General features: G+C 42.6%; 1 pseudogene; it reads left to right on the forward strand.

The window, feature by feature from the left end:
• The first annotated feature begins 274 nt into the window (after positions 1 to 274).
• LOC147958547 (uncharacterized) lies at positions 275 to 13,650 on the forward strand (annotated as a pseudogene).
• Positions 13,651 to 21,233: the final 7,583 nt, after the last annotated feature.

A 21,233-nucleotide genomic window follows, 5' to 3' on the forward strand; every position in this document is an offset into this window, starting at 1 on the left:
TGAGATTCGACGGTTTTGGGTAATTTCTCCTTTACAGAATTAAAAATCAACAGTACCTAGTGATTGTAATAATCAGTGTTTTCTTGTTTGGTTGCAGACCTTCTACAGGTGTCTTGAGGAACACCAGGCGAACGCGGCTATGGTTCTCGAAACCGAGTGCAAGCGCCTACTTCAGAACTTATGGCACGAGGCTCGGGTGCAGGCTGTTCGAGACTACTATGCCTCGACTAACATTAAGAGGGCCAAGAAGAAGTGTCACACCAAGTATGTGAGTAAGGAGAATTACATGAAGGTAATTACCTATTCTTAAGGCCTTGTACTTAGTTTCCTTGATTTGATTCGTAGGCGTAGCGCTGAAATTTCTCTTTGTCTAACTTAGGTGCCATTGAGATGGTGTACGGATAGGATGGACTGTTGGGAGGCGTTGGTGGATGAGTGGTGCTCTACCCAATGGCTAGCCGTCCACAACAAGGCCAGGGATAAGCGTTCCCAAATGCAAGGTGTGCCACACCATCAAGGGAGCTCCAACCTGTTTGAGTACGGGGATCATTGAGTATGTGGTTTGCTTCACGATTCATGCAATTTAATTCTTCATGCTAGCTTGAGCCCTTAACTAATATGTTGTTCCTCTCTTTTAGGTGTGACACGACAAGAAGGACGTGCCATCGCTGTACGACCTCTGTGCCATTGCCCATACTGCCCCGTACAAGAAGGCCAAGGCATTCTCTGAGTCTGACCTCGATCATCCAGAGAGCTTCACCAACATCTCCTCCCATGACAAGCTCGTGAGGTATAGAGACTTTGGGAAGGTGGCGAAAGGGGAGGACTTTAACCTGAGCCAGAGTGCTTTTGATCCAGAGCTCGTGATGCTATCTAGTGACGGGAGGAAAAATGGCTCGGCAGCCATTGGGGATGGACTCATACGTTGTCCTAGAACTCTCTCGGAGATCAAGAAGCGCCAGACGAGCTCTCTTCCTAAGATAAGGCCTCGTCCACGGCCAATGGAGCTCGCCATCGAGGCTAGGGCCCAGGAGCTTCTGGCGGAGGCAAACAAGCAGGCAGCGGAGATGGAGAGGGAGTTGGAGGAGAGGACGACTAGTCTGTTGGAGGCGGAGAGGAACCAGAACGACGAGTCTCACCGGGCCCTATACGAGCTCCTCGTGGTAAGTTTCTCCTGCATATTAGTTAAATCATGCACGTAATGTTCGTTTCATTACTAACTAATATGACTGACTCATGAAAACAAAATGTGCAGTCCGTGTGCGAGAAAAATGGTCAGACCCCTCCGTCGATGCCCCAGATTGGTATAACGGACATGGTGAGTTTCATTTGAATGGTCATTATTTACTAGTATTCACATTTCAGTTACATGCTAACGATACATTGCAAATGATCTTTGGTGCAGCATGCCTCCCGAAAAGCATCGACCGATCCTTCTCCGTCTCGCACTGGCGCAACCCCGACCCCGACCGGTCCTTCTCCGCCTGGCGCTGGCACAAACCCAACCGGTTCTTCACCTCCGTGATGATGGTAAGTTTCTCCAAGTGTTTTGCGCAAATGCATACTTAGCTTAAGAAATGACCTACTTAGCTTCGAAATGACTTATACTTAGCTTATTTTTCTCTAAAATGACATAATAACCTTACTTAGCTCCAAAATGACATATTTTACCTAGGATAGCTATAAAATGGCCTATACTTAGCATTTTTTTCAAAATGACTTGATATGCTTAGTTAGCTAAAAATGGCGTAACTACCTATGATAGCTCAATAATGATCTATAATTAGCTTAGTTAGTTCATTTATGACATAATTAGCTCACTTAGGTAAAAAATGGCTTAATAACCTTGGTTTAGCTCCAAAATGACCGATACTTAGCTTATTTTCCTCGAAAATGACATAATAACCTTACTTAGCTCCAAACTGACATACTTTGCCTAGGGTAGCTATAAAATGACCTATACTTATCATTTTTTCCTCCTAAATGACTTAATATGCTTAGTTAGCTAAAATGGCATAACTACCTAGGATAGCTGAATAATGATCTATACTTAGCTTACCTAGTTCATTTATGACAAGATTAGCTTACTTAGGTAAAAAAATGGCATAATAACCTTGGTTTAGCTTCAAACTATCATATAATTAGTTTATTTTCCTCCAAAATGACAAAATAACCTTACCTAGCTCCAAAATGACCGATTTTATCTAGGATAGCTCTAAAATGGCCTACACTTACCATTTTGTTCTCCAAAATGAATAAATATGCTTACTTAGCTCAAAATGGCATAACTACCTAGGTTAGCTCAAAAATGACCTATACTTCGCTTCTTTAGTTCATTTATGACATACTTAGCTTATTTTCCTTGAAAATGACATAATAACCTTACTAAGCTCCAAAATGACCTATTTACTTTCGTCTTCTTCTTTTTCTTCTTTTTCTTCTAGCTAGTCTTCTTCTTCTTCTAACTTTCTTATTTCCCAATTTGCAGATTTGCTATATGATACGTCCATTTTGCATCATGCTTTTATATGAATATTTATTGCATTATGGGTTGTTATTAAACATTATGTTACAATACTTACGCCTATTATCTCTTATTTTACAAGGTTTACATAAAGAGGGAGAATGCTGGCAGCTCGGATTCTGGGCTGGAAAAGGAGCAAATATTAGAGACCTATTCTACACAACTCCAAAAGTCCTGAAACTTCACGGAAGATGTTTTCCAAATATAAAAAAATATTGAGAGCAAGAACTTCACCAGGGGGGCCACACCCTGCCCACGAGGGTGGGGGCGCGCCCTACCCCCCTGGGCGCGCCCCCTACCTCGTGGGCCCCCTGGTGGCCCTCCGGTGGTCATCTTCTTCTATATGGAGTCTTTCGATGGGAAAAAAATTCATAAGCCATCTTCTCGGACGAAACTCCACCGCCACGAGGCGGAACCTTGGCGGAACCAATCTAGGGCTCTGGCGGAGCTGTTCTGCCGGGGAAACTTCCCTCCCGGAGGGGGAAATCACCACCATCATCATCACCAACGCTCCTCTCATCAGGAGAGGGCAATATCCATCAACATCTTCATCAGCACCATCTCATCTCAAAACCCTAGTTCATCTCTTGTATCCAATTCTTGTCTCCAAGTCCGGGATTGGTGCTAGTAGGTTGCTAGTAGTCTTAATTACTCCTTATAGTTGATGCTAGTTGGTTTAATTGGTGGAAGATCATATGTTCAGATCCTATATGCATATTAGTACCCCTCTGATCATGAACATGTTTATGCTTTGTGAGTAGTTACTTTTGTTTCTGAGGACATGGGAGAAGTCTTGCTATTAGTAGTCATGTGAATTTGGTATTCGTTCGATATTTTGATGAGATGTATGTTGTCTCTCCTCTAGTGGTGTTATGTGAACATTGACTACATGACACTTCACCATTATTTGGGCCTAGAGGAAGGCATTGGGAAGTAATAAGTAGATGATGGGTTGCTAGAGTGACAGAAGCTTAAACCCTAGTTTATGCGTTGCTTCGTAAGGGGCTGATTTGGATCCGTATGTTTCATGCTATGGTTAGGTTTACCTTAATACTTTTGTTGTAGTTGCGGATGCTTGCAATAGAGGTTAATCATAAGTGGGATGCTTTTCCAAGTAAGGAAAGTACCCAAGCATCGGTCCACCCACATACCAAATTATCAAAGTACCGAATGTGAATCATATGAACGTGATGAAAACTAGCTTGGCGATATTCCCATGTGTCCTCGGGAGCGCTTTACATCATATAAGAGTTTGTCCAGGGTTGTCCTTTGCTACAAAAAGGATTGGGCCACCTTGCTGCACCTTATTTACTTTTGTTACTTGTCGCTCGTTACAAATTATCTTATCACAAAAGTATCTGTTACCACTTATTTCAGTACTTGCAGAGAATACCTTGCTGGAAACCGCTTATCATTTCCTTCTGCTCCTCGTTGGGTTTGACACTCTTACTTATCGAAAGGACTACGATAGACCCCCTATACTTGTGGGTCATCAAGACTCTTTTCTGGCGTCGTTGCCGGGGAGTGAAGCGCCTTTGGTAGGTGGAATTTGGTAAGGAAAAATTTATATAGTGTGCTGAAATTTGTTGTCACTTGTTACCATGGAAAGTAATCCTCTGAGGGGCTTGTTCGAGGTATCTTCACCCCGACCAGTAGAGCAAAGAGTTGCTCCTCAACATACTGAACCTACTGAAAATGAAAATGAAAATGAAAATGAAAATGCTTGCTTTGAAGTTCCTTCGGGTATGATAGAAAAACTGCTACCTAATCCTTTTTTAGTAGATGGAACAAAACATCCTGATGAACATCTGATATATGTGGATGAAGTTTATGGATTATTTAAGCTTGCAGGTGTACGCAGAGATGTTGTTAAGAAGAAGGTCTTCCCTTTATCTTTGAGGGGAGATGCATCGACATGGTATAGGCTATGTGATGATATGAAGTCTTGGAATTACAAACGATTGAAATTGGAATTTCATCAGAAGTTTTATCCTATGCACCTTGTTCATCGTGATCGCAATTTCATATATATAATTTTTGGCCTTGCGAAGGAGAAAGCATCACTCAACCTTGGGGGGGGGGGGCTTAAATCAATCTTATATTCATGCCCGAATCATGAGCTCTCAAGAGAAATGATTATTCAAAAATTTTATGCTCGGCTTTCTGGTAACAATCGCACCATGCTTGATACTTCTTGTGCTGGCTCTTTTATGATGAAGACTATTGAATTCAAATGGGATTTATTGGAAAGAATTAAACGCAACTATGAAGATTGGGACCTCGACAATGGTAAGGAGCTAGGTATGACACCTAGTTTTGATTGTGTTAAATCTTTTATGGATACCGATATTTTTCGTAAATTTAGCACTAAATGTGGACTTGACTATGAGATAGTAGCTTCTTTCTGTGAATCTTTTGCTGCTTATGTTGATCTCCCCCAGGAGAAGTGGTTTAAATATCATCCTCCCATAGAAGTAAAAGTAGCTGCACCTATTAAATTTGAAGAAACAGCTATTACTTATAATGATCCTATTGTTCCTACTTCTTATGTTGAGAAACCACCTTTCCCTGTTAGGATAAAGGATCATGCTAAAGCTTCAACTGTGGTTCTTAAAAGCAATATTAAAACATATACACCTCCTGAGCAAGTTAAAGTTGAACCTAATATTGCTATCGTTAAAGATCTCTTGTCTGATAATATTGATGGGCATGTTATTTATTTCTGTGATGAAACTGCTAGAATTGCTAAACCCCGCGATAAAGATAAACCTAGACCTGTGGTAGGCATGCCTGTTATTTCTGTTAAAATAGGAGACCATTGTTATCATGCCTTATGTGATATGGGTGCTAGTGCTAGTGCAATACCTTATTCCTTATACAAAGAAGTTATGCATGATATTGCACCTGCTGAGATGGAAGATATTGATGTCACAATTAAACTTGCCAATAGAGATACTATTTCACCAATGGGAATTGTTAGAGATGTTGAAGTCTTGTGTGGGAAAACTAAATATCCTGCTGATTTTCTTGTTCTTGGTTCCCCACAAGATAGCTTTTGTCCCATAATATTTGGTAGACCCTTCTTAAATACTGTTAATGCTACCATAGATTGCAAAAGAGATGTTGTTACTATCGGTTTAGATGATATGACTCATGAATTTAATTTTTCTAAATTTAGTAGACAACACCGTGAAGAAGAACTACCTAGTAAGGATGAAATTATTGGTCTTGCTTCTATTTTCGTACCTCCTAGTGATCCTTTAGAACAATACTTGCTGGACCATGAAAATGATATGTTTATGAATGAAAGAAGGGAATTAGATGAAGTATTCTTTAAACAGGAACCTATTCTGAAAAACAATTTACCTGTTGAAATCCTAGGGGATCCTCCTCCACCCAATGGTGATCCCGTGTTTGAGCTTAAACCGTTACCTGATACTCTTAAATATGCTTATCTTGATGAGAAAAAGATATATCCTGTTATTATTAGTGCTAACCTTTCAGAGCATGAGGAAGAGAGATTATTGAAAACTCTGAAGAAGCATCGCGCTGCTATTGGGTATACTCTTGATGATCTTAAGGGCATTAGTCCCACTCTATGTCAACATAAAATTAATTTGGAAGAAGATGCTAAACCAGTTCGTGATCATCAATGCCGGCTGAATCCTAAAATGAAAGAAGTGGTAAGAAAGGAGATACTAAAGCTCCTTAAGGCAGGTATAATTTATCACGTTGCTGATAGTCAGTGGGTAAGCCCTGTCCATTGTGTCCCTAAGAAGGGAGTTATTACTGGTGTTCCTAATGATAAAGATGAATTGATTCCTCAAAGAATTATTACAGGTTATAGGATGGTAATTGATTTCCGCAAATTAAATAAGGCTACTAAAAAGATCATTACCCCTTACCTTTTATCGATCAAATGCTTGAAAGATTATACAAACATACACACTTTTGCTTTCTAGATGGTTATTCTGGTTTCTCTCAAATACCTGTGTCAGCAAAAGATCAATCAAAGACTACTTTTACATGCCCTTTTGGTACTTTTGCTTATAGACGTATGCCTTTTGGTTTATGTAATGCACCTGCTACCTTTCAAAGATGCATGATGGCTATATTCTCTGACTTTTGTGAAAAGATTCGTGAGGTTTTCATGGACGACTTTTCCATCTATGGATCTTCTTTCGATGATTGCTTGAGCAACCTTGATCGAGTTTTGCAGAGATATGAAGAAACTAATCTTGTCTTGAATTGGGAAAAGTGCCACTTTATGGTTAATGAAGGTATTGTCTTGGGGCATAAAGTTTTTGAAAGAGGTATTGAAGTTGATAAAGCCAAGGTTGATGCTATTGAAAAGATGCCATGTCCCAAGGACATCAAAGGTATAAGAAGTTTCCTGGGTCATGCCGGTTTTTATAGGAGGTTCATTAAGGACTTCTCAAAAATCTCTCAGCCTCTGACTAATTTATTACAAAAAGATATACCATTGATCTTTGATGATGATTGTGTAGAAGCATTTGAAATACTTAAGAAAGCATTGGTCTCTGCACCTATTGTTCAGCCACCTCATTGGAATTTACCCTTTGAAATTATGTGTGATGCTAGTGATTATGCTGTAGGTGCTGTTCTAGGACAAAGAGTTGATAAGAAACTAAATGTTATTCAATGTGCTAGTAAAACTCTAGGCAATGCTCAAGGAAATTATGCTACTACTGAAAAAGAATTCTTAGCAGTTGTATTTGCTTGTGATAAGTTTAGACCTTATATTGTTGATTCTAAAGTAACTATTCACACTGATCATGCTGCTATTAAATATATTATGGAAAAGAAAGATGTTAAACCTAGACTTATTAGATGGGTTCTCTTACTACAAGAATTTGATTTGCATATTGTTGATAGAAAAGGAGCTGAGAACCCCGTTGCAGATAACTTGTCTAGGTTAGAAAATGTGCTTGATGACCCACTACCTATTAATGATAGCTTTCCTGATGAGCAATTAAATGTCATAAATTCTTCTCATACTGCTCCATGGTATGCTGATTATGCTAATTACATTGTTGCTAAGTTTATACCACCTAGTTTCACATACCAGCAATAGAAAAAGTTCTTCTATGATTTGAGGCATTACTTTTGGGATGACCCACATCTTTATAAAGAAGGAGTAGATGGTGTTATTAGACATTGTGTACCTGAGCATGAACAGGAACAGATCCTACGCAAGTGTCACTCCGAAGCTTATGGAGGACACCATGCTGGAGATAGGACTGCACATAAGGTATTGCAATCTGGTTTTTATTGTCCTACTCTCTTCAAGGATGCCCGTAAGTTTGTCTTATCTTGTGATGAATGTCAAAGAATTGGTAATATTAGTAGACGTTAAGAAATGCCTATGAATTATTCACCTGTTATTGAACCATTTGATGTTTGGGGCTTTGACTATATGGGACCTTTTCCTTCCTCTAATGGTTATACACATATTTTAGTTGTTGTTGATTAAGTTACTAAGTGGGTAGAAGCTATTCCAACTAGTAGTGCTGATCATAACACTTCTATTAAAATGCTTAAAGAAGTTATTTTTCCAAGGTTTGGAGTCCCTAGATATTTAATGACTGATGGTGGTTCACATTTTATTCATGGTGCTTTCCGTAAAATGCTTGCCAAATATGATGTTAATCATAGAATTGCATCTCCTTATCACCCTCAGTCTAGTGGTCAAGTAGAATTGAGTAATAGAGAACTCAAATTAATTTTGCAGAACACTGTTAATAGATCTAGAAAGAATTGGTCCAAGAAACTTGATGATGCATTATGGGCCTATAGAACTGCATATAAAAATCCTATGGGTATGTCTCCGTATAAAATGGTCTATGGAAAATCATGCCACTTACCTCTCGAACTAGAACACAAGGCTTATTGGGCTATTAAAGAAATTAATTATGATTTTAAACTTGCTAGTGAGAAGAGGTTATTTGATATTAGCTCACTCGATGAATGGAGAACCCAAGTCTACGAAAATGCCAAGTTGTTTAAAGAAAAAGTTAAAAGATGGCATGACAAAAGGATACAAAAGCGTGAGTTTAATGTAGGTGATTATGTATTGCTATACAACTCTCGTTTAAGATTTTTGCAGGAAAACTTCTCTCTAAATGGGAAGGTCCTTACGTTATCGAGGAGGTCTACCGTTCCGGTGCCATAAAAATCACCAACTTCGAAGGCACCAATCCGAAGGAGGTGAACGGTCAAAGAATCAAACACTATATCTCAGGTAATCCCATAAATGTTGAAACCAATGTTATCGAAACCGTAACCCCGGAGGAATACATAAGGGACACTTTCCGGAATGTTTCAGACTCCGAAAAGGAATAGGTATGTGGTACGGTAAGTAAACCGACTCCAAAACAGTTTTAAGGTAATATTTCTCCGTTTTGAAATATTTAGAAAAATAGAAAAATAAGCAGCAGTCCGGGAAGGACACGAGGGTGGAGGGCGCGCCCTACCCTACGGGTGCGCCCCCTACCTCGTGGGCACCTCGTGTGCTCTCCGGACTCCGTTTTCGTACACGACACGTATTTTGGTCGGTAAAAATTCATTGTATAATCTCCCGGGGGTTTTGACTCCCATGTCACGCAAAAATCTCTTGCCTTTGTTTTGAGCTGTCCTGCTGCAGACAGAGCAACTTGTCGTCCCAGGATTCGAAAGGAGAAAGCTATGTGGCTGATTACCTTGCAGATCCTAAGGTCTATGGGGATGTGGAGCATTGTGGTTGGACTACGGAAGAAGAAGAAGACTATGAACCCAAGGGAAATGAGGAGACGAGCTCAGATGAAGATGAAGTCCCACTACCTCAACCTGGGGACATGCATGTGGAGTTCAAAAAGTCAAGTCTCCCGGATAGAGTAAAGAAACCTAAGATTGAGTTCATCCCTTTTCGCCTCTTGCAGGAAAACAAGCAGGAACTATGCAAAAAGATATTGAGCCTGGAACAGGAGATCGAGGACCTAAGGGACCAAAATTCTGTCCTCAAACGCAAATTAAGGAAGAAGCCTACGCCATCAACAAAATCACCACCGTCTCCACCAACAAAGAAGAATTGAGTATTTGGTATGGGCACTCCACTTGGCAACTGCCAAGCTTGGGGGAGTGCCCCGGTATCGTATCACCATCACTTTTATCTTTACCGTTTTCCTTAGTTTGATCCTTTTGGTAATATCTTGATCTAGTAGAATGAAATCTCTTAGTGTGATCAAGTTGTGAGTTTTGCTTTATTATCCTTCTATGTAATCGAGTCCGTGAGCTATAGAATAAAGATTAGTGTTGAGTCAAGGGTTTGATTATTTTGCCATGATCCTAAGTGAATAAAAGAAAAGAGAAAGAAATAAAAAGAAATAAAGAGATCATGAGAGTTTTATGAAGAGTAATGAGAGCACATAGAAAAGTATGATGAATAAAGGTTGTTGAGGGTTGACAAACATAGTTTTGGTCATCGTTGCAATTAATAGGAAGTAATAAAGAAAGAGAGGTCTTCACATATAAATATACTATCTTGGACATCTTTTATGATTGTGAGCACTGATTAAAATATGACATGCTAAAGAGTTGACATTGGACAAGAAAGACAACGTAATGGGTTATGTTTTCTTACATCTAAGATGAATTATATTGTCTTGGATCTTCCAACATGATGAGCTTGCTTTTCCCCCTCATGCTAGCCAAATTCATTGCACCAAGTAGAGATACTACTTGTGCTTCCAAATACCCTCAAACCAGTCTTGCCATAAGAGTCCACCGTATCTACCTATGGATTGAGTAAGATCCATCAAGTAAGTTTTCATCGGTGCAAGCAATAAAAATTGCTCTCTAAATATGTATGATTGATTGGTGTGGAGGAAATAAGCCTTATATGATCGTGTGATATGGAAGTAATAAAAGCGACAGACTGCATAATAAAGGTCCATATCACAAGTGGCAATATAAAGTGACGTTCTTTCGCATTAAGATTTCTGCTTCCCTCTGCGAAGGGCCTATCTTTTACTTTTATCTCCTACATTGCATAAGAGTCATGGTGATTTTCACCCTTCCTTTTTACACTTTATCCTTTGGCAAGCACAATATGTTGGAAAGATCCTGGTATATATGGTTAATTGAATGTGAGTTTCATGAACTATTACTGTTGACATTATCCTTGAGGTAAAACGCTGGGAGGCAAAACTATAAGCCCCTATCTTTCTCTGTGTCCGATTAAAACTCCATACCCATAAGTATTGCGTGAGTGTCAGCAATTGTGAAAGATTATATGATAGTTGAGTATGTGGACTTGCTGAAAATCTCTTATACATTGACTCTTTCCTATGTTATGATAAATTGCAATTGCTTCAATGACTGATATTGTAGTTTGTTAGTTTTCAATGAAGTTCACGATTCATACTTGATATTGTGATTGAATTATTACTCTAGCATTAGAGATTATATGACAAAGAATTATATGAGTTGATGTTCTAAGAATGATCATGATGCCCTCATGTCCGTATTTTATTTTTATCGATACCTCTATCTCTAAACATGTGGACATATTTTTCGATTTCGGCTTTTCGCTTGAGGATAAGCAAGGTCTAAGCTTGGGGGAGTTGATACGTCCATTTTGCATCATGCTTTTATATCAATATTTATTGCATTATGGGCTGTTATTACACATTATGTCACAATACTTATGTCTATTCTCTCTTATTTTATAAGGTTTACATAAAGAGGGAGAATGCTGGCAGCTGGGATTCTGGGCTGGAAAAGGAGCAAATATTAGAGACATATTCTGCACAACTCCAAAAGTCCTAAAACTTCACGGAAGATGTTTTCCAAATATAAAAAAAATATTGAGAGCAAGAACTTCACCAGGGAGGCCACACCCTGCACACAAGGGTGGGGGGCGCGCCCTACCCCCCTGGGCGCGCCCCCTACCTCGTGGGCCCCCTAGTGGCCCTCCGGTGGCCATCTTCTGCTATATGGATTCTTTCGGTGGGAAACAATTCATAAGCCATCTTCTCGGACGAAACTCCGCCGCCACGAGGCGGAACCTTGGCGGAACCAATCTAGGGCTCTGCCGGAGCTGTTCTGCTGGGGAAACTTCCCTCCTGGAGGGGGAAATCATCGCCATCATCATCACCAATGCTCCTCTCATCGGGAGAGGGCAATCTCCATCAACATCTTCATCAGCACCATCTCATCTCAAAACCCTAGTTCATCTCTTGTATCCAATTCTTGTCTCCAAGTCCGGGATTGGTGTTAGTAGGTTGCTAGTAGTGTTAATTACTCCTTGTAGTTGATGCTAGTTGGTTTAATTGGTAGAAGATCATATGTTCAGATCCTATATGCATATTAATACCCCTCTGATCATGAACATGTTTATGCTTTGTGAGTAGTTACTTTTGTTCCTGAGGACATGGGAGAAGTCTTGCTATTAGTAGTCATGTGAATTTGGTATTCGTTTGATATTTTGATGAGATGTATGTTGTCTCTCCTCTAGTGGTGTTATGTGAACGTCGACTACATGACACTTCACCATTATTTGGGCCTAGAGAAAGGCATTGGGAAGTAATAAGTAGATGATGGGTTGCTAGAGTGACAGAAGTTTAAACCCTAGTTTATGCGTTGCTTCGTAAGGGGCTGATTTGGATCCATATGTTTCATGCTATGGTTAGGTTTACCTTAATACTTTTGTTGTAGTTGCGGATGCTTGCAATAGAAGGTAATCATAAGTGGGATGCTTGTCCAAGTAAGGACAGTACGCAAGCACCGATCCACCCACATACCAAATTATCAAAGTACCGAACGCGAATCATATGAACATGATGAAAACTAGCTTGACGATATTCCCATGTGTCCTCGGGAGCGCTTTACATCATATAAGAGTTTGTCCAGGGTTGTCCTTTGCTACAAAAAGGATTGGGCCACCTTGCTGCACCTTATTTACTTTTATTATTTGTTGCTCGTTACAAATTATCTTATCATAAAACTATCTGTTACCACTTATTTTAGTACTTGCAGAGAATACCTTGCTGGAAACCGCTTATCATTTCCTTTTGCTCCTCGTTGGGTTCGACACTCTTATTTATCGAAAGGACTATAATAGATCCCCTATACTTGTGGGTCATCACTTTAGATAAGGAAGCTTGCATTGATGGAGTGTACTCTTCTCCTTGTACTTTCTTTTTGTTTATGAAAACTTGTTAGAAACTTTTTTTGGATATGTATGTATGAATATGTTATTGGAAACCATTGTATGTTGGATATGTTGTTGGAAACTTGTATATTGGATATGTTATTGGAAACTTATTGTTGGTATGCTTGTTGAAATTATTTTCAAATGTGTGTATATATATGTGAAATTCTGTCAAATTGAATGAATTTAAGAAAAAAAACAGAAAAACAGGGGTTGTACAGGCTCTTTGCCGTCTGCTGGCAGATGGCAAAGAGCTTTGCCATCAGCGAGCAGACGGCAAAGTTGGTCTTTGTCGTCTGATAGCATGCCACATGGCAGTTATCTGGGCTGGCCTATATGGGAACTTTGTAGTCTGCTGGCAGACGACAAAGATGCAAATATGTTTGTCGTCTGCCAGCAGACGGCAAAGCATGCCGTTAACCCCTTAACGGACCTAAGCTGCCACATGTGCTGTCCAGGCCCTTTGCCGTCCGGCAGCAGACGACATAGGCCTTTGCATCTTTTTCGTCTGCCAGCGGATGACAAAGAGGCCTTTGTTGTAGTTTGTACAGCCGGACGTGTTGCCGTCTGCTGGCCGATGGCAAAGGCCTTTGCCGTCCGTCAGGCATGCCTTTGTCGTTAGCCATGGCAGGCGGCAAAGTTCCAGATTCCTGTAGTGTCGCTGCTCCTCCAAGCCAGATGGTGCAAGTTGCCGCTCCAAGCCGGCGCGTGGTTCAGCAACTCGCCGCTCCAAGTCAGCTCCCGGAGGAGGGGCAAGTTGCTACAGGTCGGCATGCGGGGGAGGGGTGGAGGGGGGCACGGCGGCATGGGCATCGTCACTACCTTGGATGATGTCGCGTCGTACCACGCCTCCCATGTCTGTGATGGGGTGGCGGCCCGCACGTCCGTGCCAGCCGCCATCATCGAGGAGAAGTAGAACACGGGAGGCCGCCGCCGCTTGCGTCTCATGAAGTCCACCGCCGAGACGCGGCGACGACGCGTACGCAACCGTTGTCTTGCCCTCTCGCATGCCACCATCATCCCCTTACCGAAAAACTAACTTTGGTCTCTGCAGCATAGGGACCCTTCCCATCCGGCTGAAGCATCAGCCGGCGGTTCCACTAGGATGAGCGGTGGGGAAGCAAGCCGCCTTTTGCGATGAAGCTTATACCTTGGGGGCTCACGACTGCCGAACATGGGGACGACAGTAGAGATCCGCCGAGCCGGCGGTAGACTAGTCAAGGGTATCCATCTTATCGGAATGGATATCCACCGACGCCGGCCGTAGATTAGTTTTATCATAGTTCAGTGTCGTTTTTGGTTAAATATATATACAAAATGTAACCGTTTTCGTTGGGTCTATATGAAATTTGTCATGTTTCTACGAAATCCAACTGTGCTTGCATGTATTTCATCCGGTTGATTCATCAAGTATTTGAAATATATGTGAACAATGTTGGATGGTTGTCTCCTGCATCCGTGTCCATAGACTGATCTCCTCGCAGATGCGGGAGGCAATTTGGGGGTCGCTGTCGGAGATGTCCTTGGAGCATGCAGGCCAAGCTCGCTGCATACAAGATTTATTAACGAGCTATATTGTTTAAAAAAAACCGGGCTATCATGGATCTCGTTGAATTAATGTATTGACTTACCAGACTTTGAAGGCGTGAACTAAGCATGTGCACGGGCTCCCCTTTTCATATGCTCGTGTGGTAGACTCTAAAGGGTGGCCGTGGGGAATATACAAATGCTCGTCAACGAGCCGCGAATGCACTGAACGGAGGGCGCAGGAGGCGTAGTGGTGTTCACGCCACGCAGTCTGCACTAGGAGCTCACGTGAACAAAGACCGTGCGCATTTGAAGGCGGATTCTTCTCCCATGGCCTTCGGCGGGCATAGTTTTGTCATCGCGACCGACGAGAGCTTGCATAATTTTGTGAGATCCTCCCGCTCGCATCGCAAGAACCGGATATGGCCTCCCGCTCGGCTTGTATAGATTGGTTCGCCCGCCGGCGAGATCGACGGTGGCGAAACGTTTTCCCCTCTTGCGAAGAGATGGAGCCGCTGGCGAACACATGGGACGGAGGCTGCGTGCTGATGCTCCGTCGACCTCGCGGAACAGTTCGCCAACAAGAGAGGGACGTGCGGCTGCGAACTCTGCGCTATTTCTTTTTGTCTCTTGCACATCTAAGGCCCATCAGGCCCAAATAATTACAGATCGTCCATTTTGTTACGGGAGCAGCAGCCCAGCCTGTATAGCGATCTGTGGTTACTCACGAGTTTTTGCAAATCGGCCTAACGGTCAAAAATTCCTAAACTCGTAGATCTGATGGCCAGAAGCCTTGATTGCTTGAAGTGCAGGAAAAATGCCCAGTTATCATGTATATAAAATTCTTTGAATTACCTATGTAGGCAATTGCAAAATAAAAAACATGCATCTCAACACTATCTAGGGAAGAAATTGCCATGATACTCGAAAAACATGGGAGATATATCTTTCTCTATTTTTAATGAAGCAGTTGGTAGTCTCCATTCCAAGTTTTTTTTGTCCCACCTTCGTATGGTTTGTTTTCGTCGTTTCTTTTATCTGGTTTTTCTTTTTGCACTTCCCACCACTACGGCGCTACCCCTCCCACTGCATTTTTTCTCGGGTTCTTTTTCGTTGCACCTCCGGTCTTTTCCTCGCTCGATCTGGATCTCGGCGGCGGCTCCTCCCCACACGCCGACACACCCCGCATCCCCGGAGCCCTCCCCACCTCCTCCGTTCTCAACGCCCCCATCGCTACCCCTATGGTCGTGCGATAGGTCGATCTGGTTGTGGCACTGCATCAGTACCGGAGGGGCACCCTGGCGCGGCCGGGGACTCACTGACACTCTCCTATCTCTCTCAGCGCTGCTCCCGCCACCAAGGAGAGCCCCAACCTTGCCATGTCACTCGTGTGGCTCCCATGGCGCCACCCGCATAGCTCCTTGCGCCGCCGATCATGACGCCCGCCTCCACCACAACTCCTCTGCGCGCACCCCCATGTGTCTCAGATCTAGGCACTCATTGATATGTCTCAAACGTATCTATAATTTTTGATTGTTCCATGTTATTATATTATCTGTTTTGCATGTTTAATGGGCTTATTTATACACTTTTATATTATTTTTGGAACTAACCTATTAACCCAAGGCCTAGTGCAAATTGCTGTTTTTTGCCTATTTCAGTGTTTCGCAGAAAAGGAATATCAAACGGAATCCAAACGGAATGAAACCTTCGGGAGAGTTATTTTTGGAACAAACGTGATCCAGGAGACTTGGAGTAGACGTCAAGAAAGAAACGAGACGGTCACGAGGCAGGGAGACGCGCCTGCCCCCTCTGGGCGCGCCCCCACCATTGTGGGCCCCTCGTAGCTCCACCGACTTACTTCTTCCTCCTATATATATATATATTCATATACCCCGAAAAATCCAGGAGCATCACGAAACCCTATTTCCACCACCGCAACCTTCTATACCCAAGAGATCCCATCTTGGGGCCTTTTCCGGAGCTCCGTCGGAGGGGGGGTCGATCACGGAGGGCTTCTACATCAACACCATAGCCTCTCCGATGATGTGTGAGTAGTTTACCACAGACCTTCGGGTCCATAGTTATTATCTAGATGGCTTCTTCTCTCTCTTTGGATCTTAATACAATGTTCTCCTCGATCTTCTTGGAGATCTATTTGATGTAACTCTTTTTGCGGTGTGCTTATCGAGATCCGATGAATTGTGGGTTTATGATCAAGTTTATCTATGAACAATATTTGATTCTTCTCTGAATTCTTATATGTATGATTTAATTATCTTTGCAAGTCTCTTCGAATTATCAGTTTAGTTTGGCCTACTAGATTGATCTTTTTTGCAATAAGAGAAGTGCTTAGCTTTGGGTTCAATCTTGCGGTGTCCTTTCCCAGTGACAGCAGGGGCAGCAAGGCATGTATTGTATTGTTGCCATCGAGGATAAAAAGATGGGGTTTATATCTTATTGCTTGAGTTTATCCCTCTACATCATGTCATCTTGCCTAATCTGTTACTCTGTTCTTATGAAATCAATGCTCTAGATGCATGCTGGATAGCAGTCGATGTGTGGAGTAATAGTAGTAGATACAGAATTGTTTCGGTCTACTTATCGCGGACGTGATGCCTATATACATGATCATGCCTAGATATTCTCATAATTATGCACTTTTTTATCAATTGCTCGACAGTAATTTGTTCACCCATCATAATACTTATGCTATCTTGAGAGAAGCCACTGGTGAAACCTATGGCCCCCGGGTCTATCTTTTATCATATAAGTTTCCAATCTATTTTACTTTGTAATCTTTACTTCCAATCTATATCATAAAAATACCAAAAATATTTATTATCTCTATCAGATCTCACTTTTGTAAATGGTCGTGAAGGGATTGACAACACCTTTATCGCGTTGGTTGCAAGGTTCTTATTTGTTTGTGTAGGTACTACTAGTAGAAAAGGGGGCAAAGGTCCAGGCCGGGTCAGCCCATTAGTCCCGGTTTAGTCCAGAACCGGGACCAATGGGGGCATTGGACCCGATTCGTTAGCCCAGGGGGCCGGCCGGGCCATGTGGGCCATTGGTCCCGGTTCGTCTGGACCTTTTGGTCCCGGTTGGTGGGACGAACCGGGACCAATGGGCCTCGCTCCTGGCCCACCACCATTGGTCCCGGTTGGTGGCTTGAACCGGGACCAAAGGCTCCCCTTTAGTCCCGGTTCATGCCACCAACCGGGACCAATGAGGTGCCTATATATACCCCCTCGCGTAAGAGCAGAGCACACTGCTCTGTTTTTTCTGGCCGAGGGGGAGAGGGCTTGGTGGTGCTCTAGCTCACCTCCTATGCACACAAGGTGTTCGATGGAATGCCCGAGCCACACTACTTAAGCTTTCTCCTCTCCAAGCTCGACCTCCAAGCTCCATTTTCCTCAATATTTGTCTAGGTTTAGCGGTCCTTCATGCCCCGTCCCTGTCTTCACCACCGTCGATCACCCGCGCCGAGCTCATCGTCGGCACAACCGTGGTGAGCCTCTTGTTCTTATCTTCTTTCTGAAAGGAAAAATATATTCTTACTTGTATGTTTACATAGATACTTGTATTCTTTTCTTACTTTTATTATTGCATCTTATATAGTGCGATGGTTTTGGTATCCGCCCCCGTCGGCCCTCGTCCTGTCTATGATTCGGATGTGGTATATATATTATCTTTATAACTATTGGCTCATTTATTGTTTATGAAAATTATGCTGACCAACGTGACATAGATTTTATTTATCTAGGATGTATGTGAACCGTAAATTCCAACCGACCCTATTGTCAAGAGGTTAAATTTAGTTGAAGAAGAGAACAATTTCTTGAAGGAAAAAATAAAAAAAATTGAGGAGGAGAAGATGATATTGGAGTTGCATGTTGCGGATGTCGTCGTTGATCACAAGATCAAGATGGATGCAATGCGCTTGAAGATTAGAAAGATTAGAAAATATGCCATTCATACCAAGGCTTGGTATCATTATGCCGTTGGATCAATTGTTACCTTGGTTGCGATTATGATCGCATTTGTTTTTGCATTGAAATGTTTTACATAGTTTCAATGTATGTTTTAATTAATTAGATGCTCTGGAGAGCTATATGTTGTTAGATGAGAACTATGTATGTACTTTGGTTTTAATGTGATGATGAACTTCTATTAATTTGGACACTTAATTATATATAATGCACGCAGATGAACCGACAATGGATGTACGGTGACAGACACACCTCCGAGTACATTAAGGGCGTGCATGAGTTTCTCGATGCGGCAGAGGCAAACAAGCAGAATGGTTTTATGTGTTGTCCATGCACTGAATGTGGGAATACGATGTTTGACTCTAACCGAAAATCCTTCACTCCCACCTGCTTTACAAGGGTTTCATGCCACACTATAATGTTTGGACGAGGCACGGAGAAATAGGGGTTATGATGGAAGACGACGAAGAAGAAGAGTACGATGACAACTATGTGCCCCCTGAATACGGTGATGCTGCAACGGGGGAGCTGCTGAAGATCAAGAGGAACCAGACGATGTGCCCAATGATGCTGCAACGGGCGAAGCTGCTGAAGATCAAGAGGAACCAGACGATGTGCCCGATGATGATGATCTCCGCCGGGTCATTGTCGATGCCAGGACGCAATGTGAAAGTCAAAAGGAGAAGCTGAAGTTCGATCGCATGTTAGAGGATCACAAAAAAGGGTTGTACCCCAATTGCGAAGATGGCAACACAAAGCTCGGTACCGTACTAGAATTGCTGCAGTGGAAGGCAGAGAATGCTGTGCCTGACAAAGGATTTGAGAAGCTACTGAAAATATTGAAGAAGAAGCTTCCAAAGGATAACGAATTGCCCGACAGTACATACGCATCAAAGAAGGTCGTATGCCCTCTAGGATTGGAGGTGGAGAAGATACATGCATGCCCTAATGACTGCATCCTCTACCGCGGTGCATACAAGGATCTGAACGCATGCCCGGTATGCGGTGCATTGCGGTATAAGATCAGACGAGATGACCCTGGTGATATTGACGGCGAGCCCCCCAGGAAGAGGGTTCCTGCGAAGGTGATGTGGTATGCTCCTATAATACCACGGTTGAAATGTCTATTCAAAAACGGAGAGCATGCCAAGTTGATGTGATGGCACAGTGAGGACCGTAAGAAAGATGGGAAGTTGAGAGCACCCACTGATGGGTCGCAGTGGAGAAAAATTGAGAGAAAGTACTGGGATGAATTTGCAAAGGACCCAAGGAACGTATGGTTTGCTTTAAGCGCGAATGGCATTAATCCTTTCGGGGAGCAGAGCAGCAATCACAGCACCTGGCCCATGACTCTATGTATGTATAACCTTCCTCCTTGGATGTGCATGAAGCGGAAGTTCATTATGATGCCAGTTCTCATCCAAGGCCCTAAGCAACCCGACAAAGACATTGATGTGTACCTAAGGCCATTAGTTGAAGAACTTTTACAGCTGTGGAATGGAAACAGTGTACATACGTGGGATGAGCACAGATAAGAGGAATTTAACCTAAAGGCGTTGCTGTTCGTGACCATCAACGATTGGCCCGCTCTCAGTAACCTTTCAGGACAGACAAACAAAGGATACCACGCATGCACGCACTGTTTACATGACACTGAAAGTATATACCTGGACAAATGTAGGAAGAATGTGTACCTGGGCCATCGTCGATTTCTTCCGACCAACCATCAATGTTGAAAGAAAGGCAAGCATTTCAAAGGCGAGGCAGATCACCGGAAGAAGCCTGCCATGCGTACCGGTGATCACGTACTTACTATGGTCAATGATTTACACGTAATCTTTGGAAAGGGTCCCGGCGCACTAGCTGTTCCGAATGACGCTGAGGGACACGCACCCATGTGGAAGAAGAAATCTATATTTTGGGACCTACCCTACTGGAAAGACCTAGAGGTCCGCTCTTCAATCGACGTGATGCACGTGACGAAGAACCTTTGCGTGAACCTGATAGGCTTCTTGGGCGTGTATGGAAAGACAAAAGATACACCTGAGGCACGGGAGGACCTGCAACGTTTGCACGAAAAGGACGGCATGCCTCCGAAGCAGTATGAAGGTCCTGCCAGCTATGCTTTTACGAAAGAAGAGAAAGAAATCTTCTTTGAATGCCTGCTCAGTATGAAGGTCCCGACTGGCTTCTCGTCGAATATAAAGGGAATAATAAATATGCCAGAGAAAAAGTTCCAGAACCTAAAGTCTCATGACTGCCACGTGATTATGACGCAACTGCTTCCGGTTGCATTGAGGGGGCTTCTACCGGAAAACGTCCGATTAGCCATTGTGAAGCTATGTGCATTCCTCAATGCAATCTCTCAGAAGGTGATCGATCTAGAAATCGTACCAAGGCTAAGGAGTGATGTGGCGCAATGTCTTGTCAGTTTCGAGCTGGTGTTCCCACCATCCTTCTTCAATATCATGACGCACGTCCTGGTTCATCTAGTCGATGAGATTGTCATTCTGGGGCTCGTATTTCTACACAATATGTTCCCCTTTGAGAGGTTCATGGGAGTCCTAAAGAAATATGTCCGTAACCGCGCTAGGCCAGAACGAAGCATCTCCATGGGCCATCAAACAGAGGATGCCATCCGGTTTTGTGTTGACTTCATTCCTGGCCTTAAGAAAATAGGTCTCCCTAAATCGCGGTATGAGGGGAGACTGACTAGAAAAAGCACTCTTGGAAGTGACTCAATAATATGCAGGGACGGATATTCTTGGTCTCAAGCACACTACACAGTTCTACAGAACTCTACCTTGGTGACCCCGTATGTCGATGAACACAAGAACAGTCTGCACTCCAAACACAGTAATATAAATAGCAAAAAAGAAAAAAATGCCTATAATATTTGTTATGACTAACTAAAATTACCAAATTGAGTATAATGATAAAACACAGTAATATTAAATGGCAGGAAAAAGAATGACTCAAA

Source organism: Triticum urartu, chromosome 7A (assembly GCF_056163025.1).
Source record: "Triticum urartu cultivar PI428250 chromosome 7A, HENAU_Tu73, whole genome shotgun sequence".
Classification (NCBI taxonomy): Eukaryota; Viridiplantae; Streptophyta; class Magnoliopsida; order Poales; family Poaceae; genus Triticum; species Triticum urartu.